The sequence below is a fragment of the Aplysia californica genome, unplaced genomic scaffold (genome assembly GCF_000002075.1).
Source record: "Aplysia californica isolate F4 #8 unplaced genomic scaffold, AplCal3.0 scaffold00012, whole genome shotgun sequence".
In the NCBI taxonomy this organism is placed as follows: Eukaryota; Metazoa; Mollusca; class Gastropoda; order Aplysiida; family Aplysiidae; genus Aplysia; species Aplysia californica.
The window spans coordinates 163806-169948 of NW_004797282.1; the positions used below are offsets into that span (position 1 = coordinate 163806).

General features: G+C 42.0%; 1 protein-coding gene across 1 annotated transcript in view; it reads right to left on the reverse strand.

Moving 5' to 3' along the window:
• The window catches only part of LOC101862917 (zinc finger protein 26), a 12644-nt gene extending 6750 nt beyond the window's left edge, over positions 1-5894 (reverse strand). The window contains exon 1 of the mRNA XM_005090039.3: positions 5615-5894. The gene's annotated coding sequence lies outside the window, so the exon portion shown is untranslated. The remainder of the gene's footprint in view (positions 1-5614) is intronic.
• Positions 5895-6143: the final 249 nt, after the last annotated feature.

The following is a 6143-nucleotide window of genomic DNA, read 5'->3' on the forward strand; positions in this document are numbered from 1 at the left end:
CCCCCCCCCCCCCCCCCCCTCCCGAGGGGATTTATTTCAAAATATTTGCTCACACCCTGCCCCACCACCCAGGTGGGAATAAGATTTTCTCTCTTATTCCCACCCCTTTTCAATGAGATTGATTTGATAAGTCAGAAAGCATTCAAAAGCTAAAAAAGTGACATTTTTTCCCCTTAGCATTAGCACTCTCATTTGAATGTGCTCAATACTTCCAGACCAACAATAAAATTGTAGAGGCGTACTTATCTAGATCTGCCAGTGGAATTATCATGTCTATTTCTCGGCCCCAAGGTTAGAGGTCGGCCTTTAGCCTGTATTGTAGTCGAACCTGCATGACGGCAACCTATATAATATACAGCCACCTGTACAAACGGCCACTTTCCATTTCCCCCCTTGCGTTTCCCCCTTATATAATATACAGTCACCTGTCCAACGCAGTCGCGGCCACCTTATTTTATCAACCCAAAGCCAAATTTACCTACCTCAGGCGACCAGGCGCATGGTCATTCATTGCCCGGCGCGTTGTCAAAAATTTTGAATCGGCCCATCACGCTGTGGACGGGCCATCATAATTCATTCACCTGTCGTTATTGTTAGTCCCTCCAATAAATGTTTTCCCAAGTTGACCAATGCCAATGGGTAGGCCTAACAAGAAATGTTCAACTGCTGGTGAGGGCAGCATGATCCATCATAACCTATTATATGCAAAGCCCACAGTTCAGGCACAAATCGAGTGTGAGGTGACTGGCAACTGTTTTGTTAATCTAATCTGTAACAAAGTAACAATGGACGTTGACAGGTGAACTTGCGATAGATGAGTTGCTAGTTCTCCGAGTGGTGGCGACCAGTGTGTGTTTTTTACCATGGCACTCGGTCTTCATCGTCTTTCTTACAAAATAATTTGTTTATTTAACCCTTGCACAAAATCAGCAACAAAAAGAAAGCTAGCCAGAAAAAAACCCCCAACTAAACAGCAACACAGAAAACCCCTTTGAACTAGCCTTACGGCAGTATAAAGCCTGAGATCAGCCCTGATTTGGACCTCAGAAGAGAATGATTTGCTTTCTTCATTTTGATCAGTCTTGCCTACGACAGCCACCTGTGTTATAGGCCACTTTTTCTCCTAGACAATAGGTGTCCGTTTTACACAGGTTTGACTGTGTATAAGTATTACATCTTATAAAACTAGATCTAGGCTAGATAGGAAAGGTGAGAAGTGACCCAACCCGGGTGGGAATAACAACAAAAATTATTCCCACCAAGGCCTACTCACTTCCAATGTTATACTAACTGTTCACCCACATATTTCCTTGGCCTTTTCTACTCTGGTTTTCTTCCTAAAAATTAGGCCTCCTAAATAAATATATTGAGCATTGAAAAGAATCAGCTCTACAGTACAGTAAAGGGCATGGTGAGTGAGAATTTTTCAAATTATTTTTTATTTTATAGGTGAGGGGTTGAATTGCTTAAACAACTTGAATGCATATATCGCTAGCCGCGTGACTCAACCGGCTCAGTGACAAAATTTTGAAAATCACTTTTTGATCCCTTTATACAATAGTACAGCCTTTGATACACCTATGTTAAAATCCCGAGTTTGAAAGATTACTGCAAAGTGTTTCAATCCTTCAGTAAATCAATCACCTATACATGTATCACACCAGTCCCCAATTTCTACGTAATTCAACCGCCCAAGTGCCAGTTTTGCAGCCCGGTGGCGATCGGGCGGTTGAATCACGCAGATTCAGCGGCTTGTTGAGGCGTTCACATGTCGCGTAGGCGGAGCTACCCACACGACTGTGGCCTTTGTCAAAATAGACAGGAGGGTAACAGCAAAACAAAGTGCTGCCTTTGCTAGCTTCGACTCAGATCGAACCCTGTCGATAGCCAGATGATTTTGTCAAGGTAGTTTGCGTAATCTATTACCAGGTTTGATAGTCTAAGTGTAGTAGAGAAAGGGCAAGATGGCATCAAAGAATACCCTAATACAGACTTGATTAAGTCGGTAAATTGTGGCAAACGCTGCTGACGAATGAATTTTTTAAAAGTCTTTGATTGACAGCTAAGGGGCGCTTATTTCACATTCGGTACAACAATTGGAAAATATTTTTATCGTGACTTTTCGGGTTTCTTAATTTGCTTTAAGTGTTCGTCTCTTGCTGTGTCTGTCATTTACCATTCTTGAATCATTGATTAGTCAATCAGTGCAGGGTAAATGATACTTAATTAGTCACTTGAAAAAAGCAACTCATAAATAAACATATTCGCCCCGAAAATTCTTCCTTCAACAAACTTCAACTCTCCAGCTCTACACTTAAATTTGAAACAAACCTCATACATTCTACCTACATGCAAAACAATGACTTTGTATGCAACTGTCCTCACACAGTGGTTATTCATCACTGTTGCAAAAACAGTTTACATGACTTGGAGATGGGAGCGTCATGATTGTCAAATAACCAGAGAGCAGTAGAGGAAAAGCTTTTTTGTGATAAGTAATTCTTCGACATACTTGACAAAATTGCTTTCCCATTACTACAGACAGAATACAGGCAAAATCTGTCTTAACTAATTAATACTTTCAAAGCCTCAGAAGCCTTTATAGAGAGTACAAAAGAAAAGGGAAAGAGTCACACTTTGTCCCAGGCGACTACAGATATATGTTTAAAAAGAGCTACCTGTTGTTGTGTCGGAAGGATCAATCTGATCATGTATGCAAGGTAAGAGAAAGAAAACAAGAAGCTTGCACAGAACCCAGTGGATGGGACCAGATTATGTTTAGTGTGCATGGACTTGGAAGAGGATTTATTGTTAGTACGGCGTTGAAAGCATCTCTGCCGCACTACATCATAACAGGTCCAAATTATCTGTCTATATTTTTTTAAATTTGGTAACCAAAGACCTGAATTGCCACGCTTGGCACCAAGGAGAAGGACCATTGATTGCCAATGAATTCTCTTCTTTTGTCAATAACTTCCTGGAGAAGCCTACTGACAATAAATGCCACGTTCATTACGTGTATATAGTGATGGCTGTACTTATCAGACCACAACGGTATCTTGTCAAGCACTATGAAACTCAAATACCTTGGAAAAGAACAAACGCAAATGAAAGCGGACAACACACACAGTGTAATCGAAAGGTCCCTGAAAAATGGTATGGTCTATATGCTCATGGATAATCTTGAATGTTTTTAAGAAAGCAAGACAATAGTCCCGCCCCAACCTCCCCCCCCCCCCCCCCCACACCAACTTTTGATGATCGATTTCTGGACCATTCAGACCTGGCTGAAACAAAAACGACCCCGTTGTCGCAAACGTTCATTTCTTTCGATACACACCGAACAAAAATTATTATATTATATAGTCGGCTCTTAGGCGGAGACTACTGTATTATTGATGAAAGGTGTGATTGGCAAGACCATATATTATTAGTTCTGTTAAAAATAAATTAGCTAATAGAAGTGTACTGTAGGTACTGCGATTTTGTTAAAAACTAGATCCTTACTTTCAAACACACATGAGCTACAGAGAGCACCTAGCACACCTCTGTGATTGGCTCAAATATAGATACATATTTCCGCCATCTATTTAAATTTGTCGTCTTCCGGGGCTTCCCTCGTCAGTTGACTAGATCTCACCGTGGCGGGCCCGTGCCATGGACTACGTCACTAGGTTTCATCGCCGACTGCTTGGGCGGGGTGTGCGTGCGTGCGCGTGTGTGTGTGTGTGTGTGTGTACAACTTTGTTTGTTTTAGTAAAGTGTTTTACGGCGCTCGCAACTGCATAAAAGGTCATATATGAGTACACCTAATATTTTCAGTTGGTAAAAGAAATTTTGAATTTTGCCCGGGTGGCGGCCGAAGTCTACTCTTATTGATTTTAGACCACCAAGGGATCTTTAACGTGCGCAACTTGCACACGGGCCCTTCGAGATTTTTCACCCTTGTCCGAGAAGGCTAGGTGTAGATCTTTCTTACCAGAAGATCAGGGGTGTGGCAGAAAGACAGCAGTAATGAGGAGCCAAGGAGTAGCAGTAGAAAGGCTGCAGAAAGAGTCAGGAGCCCAGTGGAGGGGGCAAAGGAGGTGAAGGGGTGGGGGCAGAAATTGGAAATGAAAGTAGACAACAGAACATTGCTAGAGAGCAGGAAAGGAGCTGAAAGGAGACAAATTTGGAGAAGAACATTTTTCGGTCGCTACCCGGATTCGAACCCGGGACCTTTGAATGAGAGGCCAACACCTTAACCTCTAGGCCACGAGAGCCCCCGTGTACAACTTTGAGGAGAAGGTAAATAAATAGAACGAGAATTGCTAAGACTGTTTATAAAAGATAATACTTGTAATTAATACACACAAAAAAGACAAAGACGGCGAGATCTAGTCAACAGTTACTGGCGAGGGAAACCCAAGAGTCTTGAGGGGGGAAACCCCGGAAGACAACAAAAATAGATGCCGGAAATACGTCATCCATATTTGGCCCAATCACAGAGGTGTGCTAGGTGCTGACTGTAACTTCATGTCTTTCAAACATAAATCCTTATTTAACTCTTTACTTGACACTGTTTTCGCCTCCTTATTTAGATAATGTTAAACTATGGAACAGTTTGCAGAAGATTTAATTTTAAACATTATGGCTTTAAAAAAAGCGGCGCTTTTTCGGTAGTTCCCACCCCGCAATTGTTATTCGCCGGTTTTGGCCCCAAGAGTAGGGGGGGTTTCGGGCCCTGAATTTTACCAATATTTAATGTTTCACAGTTGTTAGGTTTGATCTTAGCTTGCTGTGCATCAAACGTATAGATCTAGATGCAGATCAGGCTCAAATAAGGGGGGTGGGAACTACCGAAAAGCACCAAAAAAGCTTTAGTTAGGTTCTAAGGCTGATCCTCCAAAACTCTACTAGATCTAGAATCTAGTTCTAGATCTAGATATAGATCTAGCATAGAGATAGAAGGCAAGCGAAGTCATTTCATCACACATAATTGGGGTGTAACGAAATGACTGCAGAATACTCACATCGTAGGCCAACTTTAGGCGATGTTAAGATTCCCGCGTTTAATTCCGATGTGCGTTTTTCATACCCTCAGGCATATTTCGCTTTGGTCCCTAACCCTAGGTTATGGTTAGGGTTAGGGTTAGGGTTAGGGTTAGGGTTAGGGCCAGGGTTAGGGTTAGGGTTAGGGTTAGGGTTAGGGACCAAAGCGAAATATATGCCTGAGGGTATGAAAAACGCACATCGGAAATAAACGCGGGAATCTTAACAATCGCCCTACTTTATAACTCTTTTATAAAAATAAATAAGTCAGTTCATACCAGAAACTGCGTCTCTTCATCCACGGAAACTTTACGTTCAGTTCAGTCTCACTCACTCTCACTCTCGGCTCAGGACCAACAACCCAACTCCGGGCCAAGACGGCAAGGTTCACCTTACACTCTTACGCGGTGCCTAATTACCCTTACCGGGGCTTACCGAATTACCCTCTAACCAACAATTTAAACAACGATAGAAGATGATCTCTTCATACTCAACACACACATCTTTCTTTCTCGCGAATTTTTTTAAAAATGTTATATTCAATGTTATTCATTCATTGTCTTGCCCGCATATATAGACCCACCTTGTGATTTCTCTCTTTGCTCATATTTCTCGGCGTGCATTCAGCGAACGCACTCACATTGTTGACCTTATCACTGAAACTTGACACTCAACAACACAATACTAGGACTACTTTTGGAAGGCCAAGCGGGTCCTAGCGTAAACAAACACAACACTGTCCAGGCCGGCCAATAGAATAGAATAACATTGTGATGGATGTGCCATTGTCGATCTTTTCAAAGCAAGAGTTCCCCTCTGATGGCACATTATAGATTGCTGATATCAGTGGGTTGGAAAATCTCGAAATGGTGCCAAACACGTTGACTTGAAGAAGTTCCTAAAAGACCCTGAAACATTGCTAATAAATTGGTTTGGATAATATGGTGTATCACCAAGGCTACCTTAGTACTAAGATAGCCTAGCACTTATCACCCATTTCCCGCCCCAGACTAATGCCTGTGCCACTACATGTACATGTACAAGAGAATGGAGGAGAGAAATAAATTACCAAGTGAACTGGTTTCAGTGTGTTGATCAGATTTAAAAAACAA